This window comes from Symphalangus syndactylus, chromosome 3, assembly GCF_028878055.3.
Source record: "Symphalangus syndactylus isolate Jambi chromosome 3, NHGRI_mSymSyn1-v2.1_pri, whole genome shotgun sequence".
Taxonomy (NCBI): domain Eukaryota; kingdom Metazoa; phylum Chordata; class Mammalia; order Primates; family Hylobatidae; genus Symphalangus; species Symphalangus syndactylus.
This window is the reverse complement of record NC_072425.2, coordinates 54,230,144-54,252,131: the sequence shown is the minus strand read 5'-3', so window position 1 is coordinate 54,252,131 and position 21,988 is coordinate 54,230,144. Positions and strand designations below refer to the sequence as shown.

Below are 21,988 nucleotides of genomic sequence, written 5' to 3'. Positions count from 1 at the left end.
GGTTTGTAGATATATTTATCTTCTAGCTATCTTTATCCTTAGAGAGATGATTCCCAAAGTCTGGACAAAAGTATGGGCCAAAACTATGGTGGGCTATAGAGTACCTAACAGCTGTCCTCACAACCAAGTATGCACCAGCCATTATTGATACATGAAATAATGCTGTCTACCACATATATGTAAGATTGAAGTATACCATATTGCTAATATTCCATTCCTGTCCTATATAAATTGTAGTTTCATATGGTTTGTCCTATGACACACTTACACATATGCATTTATATAAATATATTACTTTTCAAATATATGAAAAAGCTATTGTGATTACATAAATGTATGTAACACCTCATTGAATTTATTGTTGCTTTTTTTAAATCTTTATTGCTGGAGCAATTGAGTTAAAAGTGGACTAGTCAAAGAGGGGTGATGGGGCAGGATGTTTTAGCTTCCTATTGGTGCTGCAACAAATCATCACAAACTCAGTGACTTAAAATGAAATAAATTTATTATATTTCTTATCGGTCAAGGTGTCAGCAGGGCTTTTGGAGATTCTAGGGCAGAAATGATTTTCACGCCTTTTCCTACTTCCAGGGGCCTCCTGTATTCCTGGGCTTGGGCCTCTTCCATATTCAAAGCCTCTCAAGTTCAATTCTTACTTTTGTTTCATTTTGCTTTATCTATATGGCAAAACCTTGGTCTCTAGAAGCCTTTATTTTAATCCAGATATTCCTTTCTATTGATTCCAGGTCTTTAGATGAACTTTTTCAGCCAATTGCCAACCAGAAAATTTTTGAATCTACCTATGATCTGGAAACCCCTCTCCCCACTTCAAGTTGTCTTGCCTTTCTGAGCAGAATCAATGTACATCTCACCTGTATTGATTGATGTCTTATGTCTCGCTAAAATGTATAAACAAAACTGTAGACCAATTACCTTGGGTACATGTTCTCATGATCTCCTAGAGCTGTGTCACAGGCTATTGGTCTCTTATATTTGGCTCGGAAGAATTCTTTTCAAATATTTTTCACAGTTTGACCCTTTTCATCTACAGTCTTAGAAGGCAAGCATTAGTGGCCAGGCAGAGATGAGAAGATGACCCAGAAAGGCTCCCCATGCACAGGAGTTAGACTCTGGATGGCTTTAGACGAGTCATCCAAGCACTGGGTCATAGCACTCTTTCCTCGGGTACACATCAGCTCAGGTGTAAATATAGCAATGCAGATAGCGAGAGTGGTCTGAAGCTGCCAATTTGCAAATTAGACTCTGAAGACAGACGTGGGGACATCTTGGCATCTGTGCCTTGGACGTAAATGAAAGGCTGAAAGTCTGAAATCCCCCTGCATTTGGGAACACCGGCACTTGGAGGCAGCAGGAGGCTGAACCATTGAAGACTGTGTTGTCAGTGTGGTCCTGGGTAGGCTTCTCACCATTTCTAGGTTGCGATCTTGGAAATACCTGAGGTGACAAGGACATAAGGAAATAAAAGTGATTTGTGTCATCAGATTTGAGGCTGAGATTCCACTGGAATATCTGTTAAATAGGAACAAAAATGCATACATGCACAATTGTGATGAGTAATAAATGAGAAGACTGAGGTGAGGCAGGGTCTCATATTAGCAACTTGCAGGACAAACGCAGCCTGCACAGTGGATTTGGCTTGGAATGTGGACACCCGTGAGATAAGCATTCATTCTGAAGAAACACTATGGCCCCCAGGAGGCAGTGCCCCACCTAGGACCCTCAGTTTTGTTTGTTGGATATGCCTAAACATTCTAGTATAAGAACCTTGATGAACTGACAGACTCATTCAGCAAGTCATGGCCATGGTGTGAAGGGAGATAATGAGAGAGCGTTAAATGCAGAAATAACAAGGAAGCCTTTTTTTTTTTTTGAGACGGAGTCTCACTTTGTCATCCAGGCTGGAGCGCAATGGTGTGATCCCAGCTCACTACAACCTCTGCTTCCTGGGTTCAAGCGATCCTACTACCTCAGCCACCTGAGTAGCTGGGATTGCAGGTGCCCATCACCATGCCCAGCTAATTTTTATATTTTTAGTAGAGACAGGGTTTCTCCAGTTGGCCAGGGAGGTCTTGAACTCCTCACCTCATGTGATCCATCCGCCTCGGCCTCTCAAAGTGCTGAGATTAAAGGCATGACCCACCATGCCTGGCCCAAGAAAGACTATTTCTTGCTAAAAACAACGTTCAATTTTTTTATCCAATCAAAATACATCTGGACAAATGTATATAGTTGTTACATGCTTTATATTTTGCCCATATTAGCCTATTATTAGGAAAGATGATCAGTTTAACTCTCAATTTAGGAACCTCTGCCTTGCTGAATCAGCAGTTTCCCCCTCTTAAACCTAAATCTAAAAATATTGGTCACTGTATATGAGCAAACTAATACACAGGAAAAGTTGAGAGAGGGAAGCACCCGGATTTTTCTTTAAATAAAATCATCGTGCTTTGAGTTAGCCATGAGTTGATAATTGTTAAGCTGGGTGATGTGTACATGGCAGCTCATTACACTCTGCTTTTGTGTCTGTGATTTCCATAATAAAATGATATGTGTCCTTTACTCTGCAAGATGGTGCACCTGGCACAATTAAGACTGCACACCTACAGCTGAGACTTCAACATCAGACCAGCTTTTCTGGAAACAAAGTCTATCTGTGAACTGGTACCTAAACCACTTTTCAGAACTGTCACTGCTGGTGACTTTGAGAACTCACATGAACACAACGTCATTGCCTCCAAAATAACTCTCTTCCATTTTTCTCGTAATATTTGTCCTTTTGCGAATTGTTCATGTCTGAGACTGTTATCTCTTCTACATTGAGAAGGTCATAAATGATGCCTGTCCCTTCCATTGTTGATAAGACAGTTGACGAGGATGTGTGCAGGTACCTGGTTCTTGGATGCTCATTAAGAGATAACTACTTGATTCCAATCTATTCTACAAGGCTACAGTAACCAAAACAGCATGGTACTGGTACAAAAACAGACACATAGACAAAAGAAACAGAATAGAGAACTCAGAAATAAGACTGCACACCTACAACCATCTGATCTTCAACAAACCTGACAAAAACAAGCAATGGGGAAAGGATTCCCTATTTAATAAATGGTGCTGGGAGAACTGGCTAGCCATATGCAGAAAACTGAAACTGGATCCCTTCCTTATACCTTACACAAAACTTAACTCAAGATGGATTAAAGACTTAAATGTAAAACCTGAAACTGTAAGAACTCTAGAAGAAAATCTAGACAATACTATTCAGGACACAGGCACAGGCAAATATTTTGTCACAAAACACCAAAAGCAATTGCAACAAAAGCAAAAATTGACAAATGGTATCTAACTAAACCAAAGACCTTCTGCACAGCAAAAGAAATGATCATCAGAGTGAACAGACAACCTAGAGAATGGGAGAACATTTTTGCAATCTATCCATCTGACAAAGGCCTAATATCCAGAGCCTATAAGGAACTTAAACAAATTCACAAGAAAAAAACAAACAACCTCATTAAAAAGTGGGCAAAGGACATGAACAGACACTTTTCAAAATAAGACATTCATGCAGCCAACAAACATATGAAAAAAAGCTCAACATCACTGATCATTAGAGAAATGCAAATCAAAACCACAATGAGATACCATCTCATGCCAGTTAGAATGGCAATTATTAAAAAATTCAAGAAACAACAGATGCTGACAAGGTTGCTGAGAAAAAGGAAGACATCTACACTTTTGGTGGGAATGTAAATTAATTCAACAATTGTGGAAGACAGTGTGGCAATTACTCAAAGATCTAGAAGCAGAATTACCATTTGACACAGCAATTCCGTTACTGGGTTTATACCCAAAGGAATATAAATCATTCTATTGTAAAGATACATGCATGTGTATGTTCATTGCACCACTATCCACAATAGCAAAGCTGTGGAATCAACCCGAATGCCCATCAACGGTAGACTGGATAAAGAAAATGTGGTACATATACACCATAGAATGCTATGCAGCCATAAAAAGGAACAAGATTGTGTCTTTTGCAGGGACATGGGTGGTGCTGGAAGCCAGTATCCTCAGCAAACTAATGCAGGAACAGAAAACCAAACAGCACATGTTCTCACTTATAAGTGAGAGTTGAACTATGAGAACACATGGACACAGGGAGGGGAACAACACACAGTGGGGCCTGTCAGGGGTTGGGGAGAGGGAGAGCATTAGGAAGAACAGCTAATGCATGCTGGGCTTAATACATGGGTGATACGTTGATCTGTGCAGCAAATCACCATGGCACACATTTACCTATGAACAAACATTTACATCCTGCACATGTACCCCAGAACTTGAAATAAAAGTTGATAAAACAAACAAACAAAAAAGAAACCTGCACATATACCCCTGAATCTAAAATAAAAGTTGAAAAAAAGAAAAAAGAAAATCCCACTCCAACTATAAGGCTGAAAGTCAGTTGCACACATGAGAATAAAACTCAGCAAAATTCTCTATCAGACTATTCAATTTCCTCAATAATTTGTTCTCTTGGCCAATTCATTAAAATATTGCAATGCCCTTGAAAACAATATTTTATTATAAACTTATTGGCAATTTTATAAAGAGAGGTGACTACCAGTTCTAGAGTTTTTATCATAACATAGGCACTTGCGCCTGGCCAGCCTCCAAGTCACAACCATTTTGTGGCACTGATATTATTCTACTTGAGGTTGTTTTTCTGTCAATTTTCAAGACATTCTCTTGCCTGCCAGCTTCTAATCACATTGACAATATATGACAGCTGTTTGGAAGCCTATTTCTGATTAAAATGTCCTTTAAAATTCACTGGATTTGGCAACAACTTTAAACCATTGGTTATCTGATGTCCTGGACCATAGCTAAGAAGCAGATGGTGCAGGACCCAGATGGGAGTAGATTTATTTTTCCAAGAAATACCTTTGAACTCAATGACTTTGAGTCAGTCTTTATTTCAAACTTTATTTTTACACAGTTCATTTTTCTTATTAAAAAAGTGGATTTCAGAATGTGTAGATACAAGGATATTCCAGACAGAAATGACAAAGCTTTCAATGCAATGTAAATTATTGACTCAAAAGTGGAAGTCATGTTCTTTCCAGTGATTTTCTCATAGTCCAAAATCCTTGCTTTTAAAGTTAGACTTACTGGTGTTCATTTTTGGATTTTGAATTGCACTAGTTTTGTGACCTGAAGCAAATCACTTAAGATCTCTGAGCATCAGTTTTCTTTTAGATAAGATAATTCATATCTTTCTTGCTATTATATTATTATCCTATTATCGTATATTCCTTTCTATCCCGAGAGTTAAATAATCATTCTATATATGGGCCTGGTTAATCTTAATAAGGCTAGTTTTCTTCTTTCTTTCCCTGCAGGAATTGGCTTTCATGCTTTATTGATGTCCTTTGATTTGTCAGTATCATTCAAACTTTTCTCTACAAGTCCTCCCACTTGCAAGATATCTCCTTGTAGGTTCATACCCACACTCTTACTTTCCTTGTAACAGGTTTTTTGATTGAATGTGGATAATAATTTCTGCAGTTTTTAAAGTTGCATTGAATTTTCAGGGAGAATATGCCAAAACCTATGAATAATTCAACATTATCAGAAAAGGTTATCTTTCTGCCCCTCTGCCACAATTTTCTACAAGTTTTTCTTTTTCTTTCTTTTCTTTTTTTCTTTTTTCTTTTCTTTTTTTTTTTTTTTTTGAGACAGAGTTTCACTCTTGTTGCCCAGGCTGGAGTGCAATGGTCCAATCTCGGCTGACCACAACCTCCGCCTCCCAGGTTCAAGTGATTCTCCTGCCTCAGCCTCCAGAGTAGCTGGGATTCTGGCCATGCACCACCACGCCCAGCTAAATTTTATATTTTTAGTAGACATAGGGTTTCTCTATGTTGGTCAGGCTGGTCTCACACTCCCGATCTCAAGTGACTTACCTGTCTCAGCCTCCCAAAGTGCTGGGATTACAGGCATGAGCCACCGCGCCCAGCCCCAAGTTTTTCTTAATGCATTTCTTTGTCTTTCTCAAATGCGTACTTTAACTGTGCAGCTTCTTTCTCTTTCAACCTTTGATGGTCTTGCACATGGGGAATAAATTTGGTTGAGTTGAATCCATGAGGAATCTCTGGAAATGGAGACTTAGAGACATTTCCTTGGCTTCTCTAGTTCTAATTCCTTCCTAACTAGCTAGCACTAGCTTCTCAACTGTTCAAGAATACAATAATACTGCCGTCCTCAGTCTGTCCTCACTCCAGCTCTTCTAGCCTATGCCCTTCAGCTATGTTTTCATATCTCCATTTGAAACTCTTCCAAACTAAGTCTTTTGAAGTTCAGAATCTGACACAGCATTTTAGTGCACATGGAACACACTGGAATCTGAAAGACCCAGCACTGCAAGCATTTCAGTGCATTGACCTCTGCAGTGTGCAAGAAGGAGAATTTAGCTCATTGCCAAAGCCTGCATGTTAATCTCCTGCAGCTCATGTAGAAAAGCACCACAAATTGGATGACTTCCACAACAAAAATGGATTCTCTTACAATTTTGGAGGCCAGAGGTCTGAAGGCAAGGTGTCCGAAGTGTTGGTTCCTTGCGAGGCTATGAGGGAGAAACTGCTCCAGGCCTCTTTCCCATCTTCTGGTGTTTTGCTGGCCACTTTTGGTGTTCCTTGGCTTGCAAACTTCTGTCTTCATCTGCACATCTCCTGTGTGCATGTCTATTTCTGAGTCCAAGTTCCCTTTTTATAAAGATACTGGTCATACTGGATTAGGGCCCACCCATAGGACCTCAGCTTGACTTGATCATCTGAAAAGACCATTTCTCAATAAGGTCACATTCACAGGTGCTGGAGGTGAGAATTTTAATATCTTTTGGGATGACAAAATTCATCCCATACTAGACCACTCCATTTTTGTTCTTTGTGGTCAAGATAGCTGAATTTTCTTTTCTCATTGACTAAGAAGAATGTCAATAGGTGAGGTCTACAGGACTGAAACCCAAGTGCCACCTTCTCTCATCTGCACAGAGGCAGGAACAGCTGAAGTTCACTTTCACAGGTCCCTATAAATAACTCATTTCCTCAGGCACCAGGCCTCCTGCTCTCCCTAGCTGGAAATTTGGTCAGAGGAAAGGGCTGCAATTTGCTAAAGTAATTACCAAAGCTGTGGATGGATAATTCAAGTTTAGATCATACCATTTGAAAATGTTAATGTATCCTTTATATTTTGAATACCATTTATCTTCCAGCATTATTCTGAAATATATATTAAAATATTTTCTGCTGACTATATTTATTGCAATTGTCCCTCTTCAGTTGTTCCACATCTGGAAAATATGTGTGAGAATTGTTTCTTCGGGGATTCATGTATTTTTTTTAAATGTAGGTGATGTAAATCCTACACAGAGTCCATGAATAATCAACAATTTATGAGGGCTGGGCACAGATACCCCACAGAGATTCTCTGGAATTCACAGCTCAACCCTGCAATGTGGATAGGATGGTGCCATTTTGTAGTCTCAGAGAAACTGTGATGGGCTCATTCCCATGAAGCTGAAGGCTTGCCATGCTGGATCTTTCAGGTTCCAGTGTGTTCCATGTGCTAAGAGCTATGACTTTTCTAGGAATGTAGTCTAGAGTGAGGTTGTCTCTGAAGTCAGCCTGCCTAGGCTTGGATCCAGGCCCCCACACTAGCCAAGTGAACCTAGACAAGTGACATAACCACTTGGTGCCTCTGTGTCTCACAATCAAATACATGGTATTTATTTGTAGGGTTGTTGTGAAAATGACATGAAATTGTGTTGATAAAACATCTAATATAGGGCCTGGCACATAAGAAGTATATGATACATAGTAGCATCATGTATGTAATTGTCAACAAAGAGTCAATCTCTGTAAAATATTTGAAGAGATTTATTCTGAGCCAAATATGAGTGACCAATGCCTGTGATACAGCCCTCAGGAGATCCTGAGAGCATGTGCCCAAGGTGTTCGGGGCACAGCCTAGTTTTATACCTTTTAGGAAGGCATGGGACATCAATCATTACAAGTAAGATATACATTGGCTTGGTCTGGAAAGGCAGGAAAACTTGATGTGTTGTCTGGGGAGTGCTTCTAGGTCATAGGTATATTTAAAAATTTCAACTCGTTGAAAGAGTTATTATCAATAGAAAGGAATAACTGTCCTAATTGCAGTAAGGGGTTGTGGAGACCAAAGTTTTTTCATGCAGATGAAGCCTCCACATAGCAGGCTTCAGAGAGAATAGATTGTAAATGTTTCTTATCAGACTTAAGGTGTGTGTTGATGTTAAATGGTGGCTGGCTTTTCCTGAATTCCAAAAGGGAGGAGAGTATAATAAGGCATGCCCGAACCCCACTTCCCGTTATGGCCTGAACCAGTTTTTCAGGTTAACTTTGGAATACCCTGGCTGAAAGGACAGGTCCATTCAGATGGTTGGCTTTAGGATTTTATTTTTGGTTCACATAATGAAGTAATAAGGTGGTAGAAAATAAAAATGTTATAACTTACTACAAAATAAGGGCAATTTAGGGAAGGAGAAGCCACTGTATGTTGGAACCAAAGTCTCATGCTCTTAATTATTCTGCTGTGTTTTCTCTATTCTTCCAAAGGCAGGAAAGCTGCCCTCTTGCTCAGGCAGCCAAAGACATCCCAATCCACTTACCTCGCCACACGTTTTTGCACCTCTTGTGATGACATAAATCCACTCACAGTTGTGGGAAGAGATGGTGGTCCTTGGCAGAATGTGTTTTTGGCACAGGGCATTTGAGCTGAAATGTGCCCTGGTCATGCTGAGGTCCATCCAGTACAGCCATGCCAGTTTTGCTCAAACTCAACTTTTCCACATTCAGGTGACCCTGAATATTTGCTTTTGTTAAAAGTGCATTATAAAAATCTAAAACTGACACTTCAAAGCTATTGCTGCTTCTTCAGGGATGGTTAGAAATAAACATGCTCACTATCAGCTTTTTGAAAGTACCTTTGGGCCACATGGAGGAGCAGAACTGTTGTGTGGATTTTAACTTTGGTAACTGTATTTAAATTGCCATCCGGCCTTGCAGCCTGAAGAATTCCAGGAAGCATTGTGTGATTTCACACTTAAATTGGTAAAGTGAGGTTGCACATGAAAGCCTTCCTATCCTAGAACCTCACAACATGAACAGAGAATGAGCTATAATGGAAATGAGAGGAAAGAAGAGGCAGCGAAAGAAGGCAGGAGAAAGGACACCAGCACATATTTAAAATGAATTGTTTGATGAATAGGTGGCTCACCATTAAGCAGAACAACGAATTATCTAAAAATATTCAAAACACAGCATGGTGCAGCTCCACATAGCTCTTCTCTTTGTGTTCCTGGCCGTGTTTGGAAAGAGCTAAGATGGGTCCTGACCAGCTCGTGTGATCCCTGGACTGGGAGAAGTAACAGGAGAGGGGTGCGTGTGACCTTTTCCACACTCCTCATTCTATAGAAACGACAACCACAAAACCAAAACACAGCCCTCAGGGAGTCTATACTGGTGACTTCCTCAAGGGAGAAAACAGGGGAAAAAAGGAACAAAAAGGCCTACTTGTCTTGAGTAATAAATTAAAAATTAGGGGAATAGATTGTAGGCAAGAAATACACACACACAGAACATCTCAGAAAGGCCTTGTGGAGTCCTCTCACAGGGGCCCAGTCACCTTCCATCAAAGCCATTTCTGCTTCCAGGAGGCGCAATAGGTGTGGGGATGGAACAGTCAGGTGAGGGCAGGGATCAGTCCATTCAGCCGGAGGGAGGCTGCAGGTACAAGTTCCTAACCAGGAAGCAGGACATAACCCCAAAGAAGGTAAAATGTCAAATCAGGTTGGGCTGGGTGTGGTGGCTCACACTTGTAATCCCAGCACTTTGGGAGGCCAAGGCAGGTGGATTGCTGAGGTGGGGAGTTTGAGACCAGCCAGACCAACATGGAGAAGCCCCGTCTCTACTAAAAATACAAAATTAGCCAGGTGTGGTGACGCATGCCTGTAGTCCCAGCTACTCAGGAGGCTGAGGCAGGAGAATTGCTTGAACCTGGGAAGTGGAGGTTGCAGTGAGCCAAGATCGCACCATTGCACTCCAGCCTGGGCAACAAGAGCAAAACTCCATCTAAAAAAAAAAAAAAAAAAAAAAGTCAAATCAGGTTAATGTTGACTGCTGGATTCCAGGACAACTTGCAACAAGATATGCTTCCTTGACTTAAAGGTACTCAAGAGAACTGCAGAGGACAGGCCAAGTCTAGGACTGCCTGTTGTGGCTGCTTGTTGTCCTCTCTGAGCCTATACCTCCCCACCCGGAATATCAGACCTGAACACGCAATGACCACCTCACTGTACAGGGCACGTGGAGCAAGTCCATGCAGTCTGAGAAGGAAGCTGTTACAGCCAGAGGGATTCTTCTTGCCCCTTGCCCCAAAAGAACCAATGAGAACCAATATTGCAGCAAAGAAACAGTTTAATAATCACAGGGCCAGCCAAGCGAGGAGACGGGGAGAAACTTCTCTAATTCATCTCCCTAAGAATTCAGAGTCTAGGGTTTTTAGAGGGTACTTTGGTGGGCCAGGGGGCTGGGGAACTGGAACAACTGATAAAATCATAGGAGCATCTAACACCGTCTTCTTGCAGCTGAGTCAGTCCTGGGAGGGGGTCTCAGGACCAGGGGGCCTCTCTTAGTCTGCCTGAATGCCAAATCTGAAAAACATCTCAAAGACCAGTTCTTTAGGGTTCTTGATAGTTATATTATCTCTAGGAGTATTTGGGGAAGTTATAAATCTTGCAACCCCCAGTTACGTGATTCTGGGGCAGTTGGCAACTTTTAGGAGCCATCGTGCTCCACGATGGCAGATCATTGATTAATTCTGCCTATTCTTCAGCAAAGCTCAGGCCTTACCATAATTCTAACCTTATCTTAAGAATGTAGCTTCAATCTCCTCACAAGGAGTGGGATCAGTTTCCCTTGCCTCTAAGTTGAACTATAAATTTCTCTAATGGTTATCTTGGCCTCTGGGCTAGAATAAGCGAAAAAAAAAAATCACCCATGATGTTAGATGCAAGATGGAGTCAGTCATGTTAGATTTCTTTCATTATTTATAATTCTGCAAATGTGGTTTTTAAGTCAAGGAGAATCAATCCACACCACATTAGTACAAATAGAAGTTCTTAGGCTGGGTGCGGTGGCTCACTCCTGTAATCTCAGCCCTTTGGGAGGCCGAGACAGGAGGATTACTTGAGCCCAAGAATTGGAGACCAGCCTGGGCAACAAAGTGAAACCCCGTCTTTACAAAATTAAAATATTAGCCGGGCATGGTGCCACATGAGGTGGGAGTGTAACTTGAGCCTGGGAGGTGGAGGCTGCAGTGAGTTCTGATCATGCTACTGCACTCACCCTGGGTGACAGACAGAGTGAGACCCTGTCTCAAAAAATTAAATAAATAAATAAATAACAATAATAAATAAATAAATAAAATGGAAGTTTTGGACAGGGTCATCCACTTTCAAATCATGGTATTTATGCAGCAATCAATACCTGAACAAGAGGAGAGAGAAAGACAGGGACTGGAAGATGGGAGAGTGAAAAAAGGAAAGAAAGGAAGGGAATTGGCAAGCAAAAGATGAAGGAGGCTTGGTGTGGTGGCTCACGCCTGGGATTACAGAATCCCAGCACTTTGGGAGGCTGAAGCGGGCAGATGGTTTGAGGTCAGGAGTTCAAGACTAGCCTGGCCAACATGGTAAGACCCTGTCTCTACTAAAAATACAAAAATTAGCTAGGCATGGTGGCATGTGCCTGCAGTCCCACCTACTCAGGAGGCTGAGGCAGGAGAATCACTTGAATCCAGGAGATGGAGGCTGTAGTGAGCTGAGATTGTGTCACTGCACTGCAGTCTGGGCTGTCTCAAAAAAAAAAAAAAAAGATGAAGGGGAAATAAAAAGCCACTAATATTTTACTCTATGCAGAAGAATATGTAAATAATGAGTTTATGTTTAAATAAGCTCAAACATAGGGTATTAAATGTAGCTAAAGACAGAGATTGTGGTGATCAGAAAATTCCAAATAAAGTTTATATACTACTGAAGAAAGGGAAGAAACAGAAATAGTAAAGGAAAAAGTCAGAACAGCTTAAAAGTAAATTACAGATATAGAAAAATGGTTTTAAATAAGCACCATGAATGTTGAGTAAAAAACAACTTTATTAAAACAAAGGAAAGAGAATACATCATGGAGAACAAATAGGTAATCTAACACTAAGATAATACATGCCTTTGTAATAAATAATTCTTAAAAGGAAAGCAAAATTTTTATTCAAAGTTTTAATGAAATGGAATTTTCCAGAAATAAAGAAAGAACTATGGGTCACAGTTCTTTGTGGGTCACAAAGGCATACTTAGTTCCAGGAAAATTGATATAAAATGCCCAGCATTGAAACATATTCCATTTGTTAGTGAATTTTAATGAAAAAGGGAATTCTTCACACCACCAGCAGACAAAGCAAGTTACTTAAAAAGAGGAAAAATAAATTGGCCTCAGATTTCTCCAGAGCAGCATCTGATGCCAGGAAAAGACAGTCCTGAGGGAAAGTGGAGCGAGAGATGTCCCTCCTCACATCATCGTTCAAGGGTGAAGAGAATGGATGGACCACAAATACGAAGAACCTCAGCAAGCATGACACCCAAGAACACTTTTAGAAAAAGAACCAGACAACAGAATTTAGCCAAGCAGCAATTCAACCTGGAAGCATGGAAAAATGTTCTGGTGTAAGGTGTTGAACACTTGTACACGTAGAAGAATGACTAAACTATGGAAAACATGATTCAAAAGGTAAATGTTCTAAATCTCAACATTGTGTCTCAACATTGTGTTACAGGATCATTTTTTGGAAAAGGAAATGGATGACTATGATACAAATACAAAGTGAACATATGTCAAATATTTTATTTAACTTAAAAAGTTAATGAGAGAACTTATAAAATATTACAACCAGTTCAAAAGACAATTCAAAAAATGACCAATGAGCCAAGATCATTGGCTCTTGTAATCTTAGCACTTTGGGAGGCCAAGGTGTGAGGACTGCTTGAGCCTGGGAGTTCACACCAGCCTGGGCAACATAGTGAGACCCTGTCTCTATCAAAAAAAAAAAAAAAAAAATTACCTGGGCGTGGTGGCACATGCGAGTGGTCCCAGCTACATGGGTGGCCAAAGTGGGAGGATTGCTTGAGCCCAGGAGTTCAAAGCTGCAGTAAGCTATGATCGCCCCACCACATTCCAGCCTGGGTGACAGAGTGAGAATTTGTCTCAAAACAAACAAACAAACAAACAAAAACACAAAAACAATCAAAAATAAAACTAACAACATATAGGAAATAAAGAATTCTGAAATCAATTTACAAATAGATGTAAAGCAGCTCTATCCACAGGGCAATAATCAACAGCTCCATCCACAGGGCAATAAGCAACCTAGAATTAATTTGCATTTCTATGGATAAGATGTTTGCATTATCATCAGTTTTCTACTACCTACCAAGTTGCAAAATAGCTCAAAGACCATGAAAGGCAATGATAACCCAGATGGATGAGCTGGATAGGAAATTGACTAAGCTTTTTTTTTTTTTTTGCCCATTTTAGTCTTTCATAGCTTTTACTGACAATTGTAAAAGTTATAACATATGAATCAAAAACACAACAAAATGGAAGAAATTATGTATGTGTTATTTTTCTTATTTAAGGATGCTGGATAACTTCTTAGGTATACAAATCAAAACAATATATATTTACATTTATTCCGTAAAGGCACTGCAAGTCTCCAGAAAAAAAAAAAACTAAGATTAATTTGATAGTTAATTTTATATATCAACTTGAGTGGGCCATGGGGTTTCCAGATTAAACATGTTTCTGGGGGTGTCTGTGAGGGTGTTTCCAAGTTAAATTAGCATTTGAATCAGTGGACTGTGTAAAGTAGCATGCCCTCTCCAAAGTGGTTGTGCATCATCCAACTCATTGAGGGCCTAAAAATAATAAAACGTGATGCTCTAGTTTGGGTATTTGACCCTCCAAACCTCATGTTGAAATTTAATCACCAATAATGGAGGCAGGGCCCAGTGGGAAATGATAGGGGTGGACCCCTCATGAGTTGGTTAATGCCCTTCCTTGCAGGTGAGTGAGTTCTGGCTCTGTTAGCTACCACAAGAGCTGGTTGATAAACAGAAACTGGCACCTCCCTGCACTCTCATGCTTCCTCTCTTGCCATGTGATCTCTGCACATACAGGCTCCCCATCCCCTTCTGCCATGAGTGGGGGCAACTTGAGGTCGTCACCAATAGTAGATGCCGCTGCCACGCTTATTGTACAGACTGCAGAACTATGAGCCAAATAAACTGCTTTTCTTTATAAATTACCCAACCTCAGGGTACTCCCTTACAGCAACAGAGACTAAGATAGGTGAAGAAAGGAGAAATTTGCTCCTTTTTTCCTATGTGACTACTTGAGATGATGCATCTCATCTCATTTTCTCTTGTCTTCAGATTGGGATGTACATCATCTGTTTCTCTGGTTCTCAGGCTTTCAAACTCAGACTGAATTACGTCATTGACTTTTTTGGTTCTGTAGCTTGCAGACAGGAGTTTAAGGGACTTCTCAGCTTCCTAATTATGTGAAGCAACTCCTCATAATAAATTCCTGTCACCCACACAAAGCAGTATACACATACATATATTGCTGCTTTGAATGGCTGAACACTTTTTTTTTCTTTCCAAACTCATGTGTTGGAAACTCAATCCCCAGTGCAACAGTGTTGGGAGGTAGATCCTAATGGGAGTTGATTAGGCCATGGGGGATCCACCCTCAAGAGTGGATTAATGCTGCTATAAAAAGGGCTTGTGGGAGTTGCTGCTTTCTCCTTTGCTCTTCTGCCATGTGAGGACATATTGTTTGTCCCCTCCAGAGGACATAGCATTCAAGGCACCATCATGGAAGCAAAGAGAATAGACCTAACCTGCCTTGATCTTGGACTTTCAAGCCTCCAGAATTGTAAGAGAATAAATTTCTGTTATTTATAAATTACCCACTCTGTGGCATTCTATTATAGCAGCATAAAACAGAGTAAGGCACACACACACACACACGCACATTTTTTATATATATATATATATATGTAATTGATTCTTTGTATTTGGAGAACAATGACTAATGCAATTAAAATATAGGTAATCAAATTGGAATGATTCAACAAAGGATTTCCATGTGAGACTAGATTGCTAATTTTTAAATAATTTGTAGCAGAGTCAATTATTATTCACAGTGTGTTAAGGACAAATCATTCTGACATTTTACAAAATGGTAAGAAATATTTCATTCAAGACTATTACAGCAGGGCGGGAGAGAGTTGCAATAGGAGAGAGGTTACACTCAACTCCAAATACAATGAGGGCAAGTGGGGATCCATAGACAGTAAGCAGTAAGCAGAGGGAGAAGATGGAAAATTAATAAGAGGAATGCAGTTGAGTAGCAAAGGTGATAAAAGTAGAGGAGCTTGATTGGATATCAACGGTGGGATGGTGCTTATGGATAAACTAGCTTAGGAGGATTCTTTGCTAAAGCTGGACTGAGCAGGCCATGGAAAGGGCTAAGGATGAGGCCTGGTTGAAAAGAGGACTCAGAGGAGCCAGACTGAAATGTGATCAAGCAGAGAGTCCCTGTCAAGTAGTAAGTTAGTAAATCACAAAGAAGAGGTAAAGTATAGTGTTTAAAGTTATGTTGAAGAAAAAAGGCAATGAAGAGAATTGCAACAGAATCAAAAAAGCAGAAAAATTAAGGATAATATTTTATACTGAAATATATTTAAACACCAATACTAAAATTCACGGCAAATATAAAAATAAAAAATTGCATTTGAAAATATAATGTATTAATACTTAATCATATTGGTAACAAATTAACAAGTACCTTTCTGTCCTGTTGAAATCTTAATTTTCCCCTCTGTTTCTTTGTCATTTTAATTTTCAGAGGATCTCCATGACCACAGAACTCCTGTTAATGCATTGACTCTCAGAGCACAGATGAATATAGATCCTCTACATAATGACTGGGCTGTCTTTCTTTTCCTCCAAAGAGTGAAGAATCTTGGTCCTTACACATCTTGTGTTAAATTTCAGCATCCTTCTTTCGATTCAGGTCTTGGTCAAAGTTGTGGTAACTACTTTTTTGAAGATTTGAAGGTATTTCTGCAACCTTGATTATAGTGTGGTACACAATATTGTTCTTCTTAGCATCAAACAATGTGCCTGTTCTACAGTAAAAGTGCTTAACAAGATAATAAATTAAACCATAGCTTTGTAAGAGTCTTGTACCATGATGTTTCTAGGCAAAAATAATGATTATTAAGAAATTTTAAATAGACATTGAACAGTACTGGAATAAATATTTTTTAAACATAAAAACGTATCAACCAATGATTTTCTTTCCTTTCTCTTTTTCATTCCTCTCCTTCTTTCCTTTGTTCTTTTTATCCTTTGTTTTTCTATTTTTTATATTATTTACTTTATTTATTTTAGAGCTGTGTAATCTTATTTCATGTTATTTCCATCAAACAAATGTTTTTAGAAAAAGTTGCCATTTTATTATTTTTTATTTTATTATTATTATTATTTTTAGTAGAGACAGAGTCTCACTTTGTTGCACAGGCTGGTCTCAAACTCCTGGGCTCAAGCGATCTTCCCACAGTACTGAGATTACAGGCATGAGCCACTGCTCCTGGCCATAAAGTTGCCATTTTAGAAAAGTAACCTGTCACAATATTAATTTTATAAATACTAAGGATATTTTACATTTTGTTTTTCTAGAAAACATAACGTCAGAATTCAAACGTATTTTTAGAAACTATTTTTGCATGTCTTATTTATAGAAAATTCCAAACATACCAAAAGCAGATATTATGGTATAATAACCCCCTTGCATCCATTAACCATCTCCAGCAATTATCAGCTCTCAATGGTTTTGTTTCACTCATCTCCCCAATTCTATTTGATGACATTGTAAAATATTCCAGAGAAAATCCTAGACATCATGCCATTTCAACTGTGAATACTTCATCATGCACTGCCAACAGATGCTTCTTTTACATATTTACCGTGCCATCCATTATCATATCAAAATTAAAATATTCCAGCCAGGCGCGGTGGCTCACGCTTGTAATCCCAGCACTTTGGGAGGCTGAGGTGGGCAGATAACCTGATGTCGGAAGTTGGAAACTAGCCTGGCCAACATGGTGAATCACCGTTTTTATTGAAAATACTAAAAATTAGCCAGGCATGATGGCAGGCCCCTGTAATCCCAGCTACTCAGGAGGCTGAGGCAGGAGAATCACTTGAACCTGGGAGGCGGAGGTTACAGTGAGCCAAGATCACCCCACGGCACTCCAGCTGGAATAACAAAAGCGAAACTGCGTCTCAAAATAAAATAAAATAAAAATATTCCTTCATATCACTTAAAACATAGGTCATACTAAAATTTCTCCGATTATTGTATTAATGTATTTCACAGTGAAATTGTTTAAATTAGAATTCAAGCAATATCCATAAATCGTGTTTGTTCTATCTGTTTAGTTTTTTTCTGCTCCCTTTTTTGGGAGATTGGAGGAGAATCTGAATCATTCATGCTGTTCATTGCTCGCATGTGCATTTGGTTCAGTGCTTTTTTGTGGCACTATTTTACATGTTTCTCTTTCTTGATGTGTGTCCTATAAACTGGTGGTGAAACTCAGAGTTAAAGTTCATTTAAGTCAGTATTTTTCAACAACACTTCACAGGTGATGTTATAGATTTCCTATTGCATTATGAAAATTTTAAATTTATATTATCCCTTCTAATTATGCTAAGATTAAAGAGAACATTTAGATGGTATCAGCCTGATCTTTCCAATATAAATTTTTACATCAACCAGTCTTTGCAAAGTGTGGCTTTCTAATTCCATTATTTCTTCTGTATTTATTACTTGGAATTTTGAATAAAGAGAACCTTTTGTTATGTTACAGTTGGCTACTCGGAAAGATAAAATGTTTAATTCTTTCTAATTATTTTTAAATGCTTAGAGTTAATATCTTAATGGTAATCAATAAGATTTTGTAAATATTATTTTTAATGATAAATTTTTAAAATATACTTTTTGTTTTACAATAGTTTGGGATTTATAGAAAAGTTATGAAGATAGTGTACCAATCAGGCTTCTTCAGAAAAACTGAATCAGTATTATTTATCTATCTACCTATCTATCTCTATCTATCAGCTGTCATCATCTGTCTGTCTATCTATAAAGAGATTTATTTGAAGTCATTGGCTCACCTTATTGTGGGGACTGGCAAGTCCAAAATCTGTACTGCAGATAAGTAGGCTGGATACTCCCAGGCAGGAATTTATGCTGCAGTCTCGATGCAAATATTTTCAGGAAAATATCAGCGTTGCTTTTAAGGCCTTCCAATTGATTGAATAAGTCCTACCATAATCTTCTTTGCTTAAAGTCAACAGATTGTAGATATTGACCACATTTACAAACTACCTTCACAGAAGAAGCAGGTTAGTGTTTAACTGAATAACCTGGCCATCACTGATAGGAAATACCCCATGCCCAGTTTACTGTTGTTGATATCTTCCATTAGAAAGGTCGGTTTCTCACAACTAATGAAACAATGCTGATTTGTGATTATTAACTAAAGTTTATACTATATTCAGCTTTCTTTACTTTTTCATCTAATTCACCTTTTTTGTTCCAGAATTCCATTCAAAAACTGCATGTTAACGGCCAGGCGCAGTGGCTCATGCCTGTAATCCCAGCACTTTGGGAGACCGATGAGGGTGAATCAGAAGGTCAGGAGTTCGAGACAAGCCTGGCCAACATGGTGAAACCCCGTCTCTACTAAAAATACAAAAAATTAGCTAGGCATGGTGGCAGGTGCCTGTAATCCCAGCTACTTGAGAGGCTAAGGCAGGAGAATCGCTTGAACCTGGGAGGCAGAGGTTGCAGTGAGCCAGGATCGCGCTACTGCACTCCAGCCAGAGTGACAATGCAAGACTCTGTCTCAAAAATAAATAGATAAATAAAATAAAATAAATTTCATGTTACATGCAGTTGTCCTATCTCCTTAGGCCCTGCTTGGCTATGGTAATTTCTTAGACTTTCTTTGTTTTTGATAACCTTGACAGTTTTGAGGAATACTAGTCAGATATTTTGGAAAATATCTCTCGATTGTAATTTATCTCATTTTTAAAATAATTAGACTGGGGTTATGAAGTTTTTAAAGGAAAACCACGGAGGTAAATTGCTATTCTCAATACATCATATCAAGAATACATGCTATCAACATGACATACTGTTGATGTTGACCTGTCCAACAAAGTGTTTGTCAGATTTCTCCACTGTAAACCTACTTTTCCCCACTTTCCATACTCCATGGTCAGTTTGGGTTGGTTAGGTTGTCTCCTCAGTCTAGCAAGGCCTTTAGAGAAGGTCCTGTATGCGTAAGGCTGCTAATGGTGGTGCAGGGTGACTGCTAAGACCTGCAGTCCTATGAGTCCTTGCCTTTTTCCTCATTTGTAGCTAAGCCCACACTCTAGTCATGCCAATTCACCCAGTGTTTCACATGAGGCAAGTCAGAGTTGCGCCTCTTAGTTAGTGCCCCCAAATGCTAGCAGAATTGAACATAGGCCTTAGTCTCTCTTTCTCCCACTTGATAAATCAAGGGTCAAGGGAGTCTTTCTTAGTGTGTGGCTGTGTCATCCTGGGGGAGAGGCAACACAGACAAAGTAAATCTGCTTATCTTACCCTACTCGATGCCGTTTTTGGGCTCCACTGGCATGCTACTGCCTTTCTACTGGGCTCCTGGATTCTCACAAAGGCATTCCCATCTATAGGTAGTTGCTAAGTTGGTGTTTCTGTGAGGGGACTAGGAGTGGGGACTTCCTCTTCCACCATATTGCTGATGACACTCTCTCTTTCACTTTTGAAAACAAAATTACTTTTTGGATATAGAATCTAGAATATAGAATTCTAGGATGTAGAATTTCAGGCTGCTGAAAAAAAGATTTCAAACCTTTGTGTGGTTCATTCTACTCTATTCATGCTTGCATGGACCTTGATGAGAACTCTGCTGTAATTCTTATTCTTGTTTCACTATATATAATATGCATTTTTCCTTCAAGATTTTGTCTTTGATTTTCTGCAGTTTGACTAAGATAGGCCTAGATGTGTTATTTTTATTTATCCTGCTTGGTGCTTATATTTTGGGGCCCATATCCTTCAATGAGTAACAGGGAATACAGGACAGAGAAATAGTTAAACAAGAGAATATGGAAAGATGGTGCGAAAGACATGGAGGACAAGTCAGAGAAGGACTGACAAGTAGCACAACTTTTAACCTAATCCACTACTCACTTTTCAAAACATGTATTTGTTATTGTTGTGCTATACAGCTGTGTGTATCTCTATTACATATACATGACAGAAATAATGTGAAAACCTTTAAAGCAAGCTGCATTGATGGAATTCACCAATATCCCTATGTTTCATGTGTTCCCAGTAGCTTGGTAACGCTTGACTCTCCATTTGTTAAAAGAAGTCTCAAATCTTCTCTCAGCTCATGCAATTGGTTCCATCACTTTTTTTAGTAGCCTCCCTACTGCACTGAAACCATCTTTAGCAAAATACAGAGTTGGAAATAGGGCTAAATAAGTAATTTAGCTTCTTTCCAAATGAGTAGGTGTGAAGATCTTAAATGCAAAATCTTTTCTAACTATACTAGTTGAAAGATATTTTGGTCTCAAAGTCACTTATTTAACTTCCTGTAAATCATTAACACGTTCTTTGGCCATTTTAAATGAATTAATAATCAGGTCTAGTGTATTAACCTAATAGAAATATTTAAATCAATTATTATACATTTTAAGTAATATTATAACCAATATATTTCCAAATAAAAACCATTAAGTGTATCTTCATGCAATTCTCAGTGAACAAGGTTATGTACAATACACATATTGATAGTCCTGTTTGAATTATCTAATTTCCTTAGAACTTGGGAAGGATCTATTTAACATTTTAAATATGCCTGAGAAACATGTCCCATATTTTCTCAATAATTCAGCTTTAACATATAATTTTTAGAACAAATTTAAAAGTTATTCAAAAGCAACAAAAAGTGAATAAGATCTTTTTTTTTTTTTGAAATGGAGTCTCACTCTGTCTCCAGGCTGGAGTGCAGTGGTGCTTTTTTGACTCACTGCAACTTTCACCTCCCAATTCAAGCGATTCTCCTGCCTCAGCCTCCTGAGTAGCTGGAACTACAGGCGCCTGCCATCTTTATTTTTAGTAGAGACGAGGTTTCACCATATTGGCCAGGATGGTTTCGATCTCTTGACCTCGTGATCCGCCCATCTCGGCCTCCCAAAGTGTTGGGATTACAGGCATGAGCCACTGCGCCCAGCCAAGATCCATTTTTTAAACATTCTCCTTAGCAGAGCTACTTCCTTTGCTACACAGAATAAGACATCCAAATACGTCTTCATTGTCACTTCAAGTTCATAAAATAATCTGTCATTCGGAGGTGCATTTTCCATGCTACTGGGTGCACTAGCAAGGCTGGAGATTCCTGTGACCTTTCACTAGGATTCTTGACACCTACATGTTGATGAGCATAAGATAAGCAATTGCTTAAAAACCTGGTGCAGTATTTTAAAGTCCTCCTGCAATCCACTCACCTCATTCTCCATGGCTGCTCTTCCATCTGCAGCAGAGGCAATAACTCTGAGAAATGCACTCTTTTAATAAATTTTAAGAGTTTCAGGCAATGGAAATGTGTCTATATTCATTGTCAGTAATTTTGAAAGTAACATTTCTTCTGTGGCTTTTCATCCCTTACAAATTTGACATATGCAAGC

General features: G+C 39.1%; 1 long non-coding RNA gene across 4 annotated transcripts; it reads right to left on the bottom strand.

The window, feature by feature from the left end:
- Nucleotides 1–368: 368 nt before the first annotated feature.
- LOC129479229 (uncharacterized) lies at nt 369–21,850 on the bottom strand. Of its 4 annotated transcripts, none has more exons than XR_010120221.1 (5): nt 21,809–21,850; nt 18,401–18,569; nt 16,008–16,364; nt 13,219–13,336; nt 369–1,455 (listed from the first exon to the last, which is right to left on the bottom strand). It is a non-coding gene; the product is annotated as an uncharacterized lncRNA (long non-coding RNA). The 4 variants fall into 4 exon arrangements; XR_010120222.1 differs by lacking the exon at nt 369–1,455 and adding an exon at nt 12,244–12,747; XR_010120220.1 differs by lacking the exons at nt 18,401–18,569; nt 21,809–21,850 and having other exon boundaries at nt 16,008–17,187.
- Nucleotides 21,851–21,988: the final 138 nt, after the last annotated feature.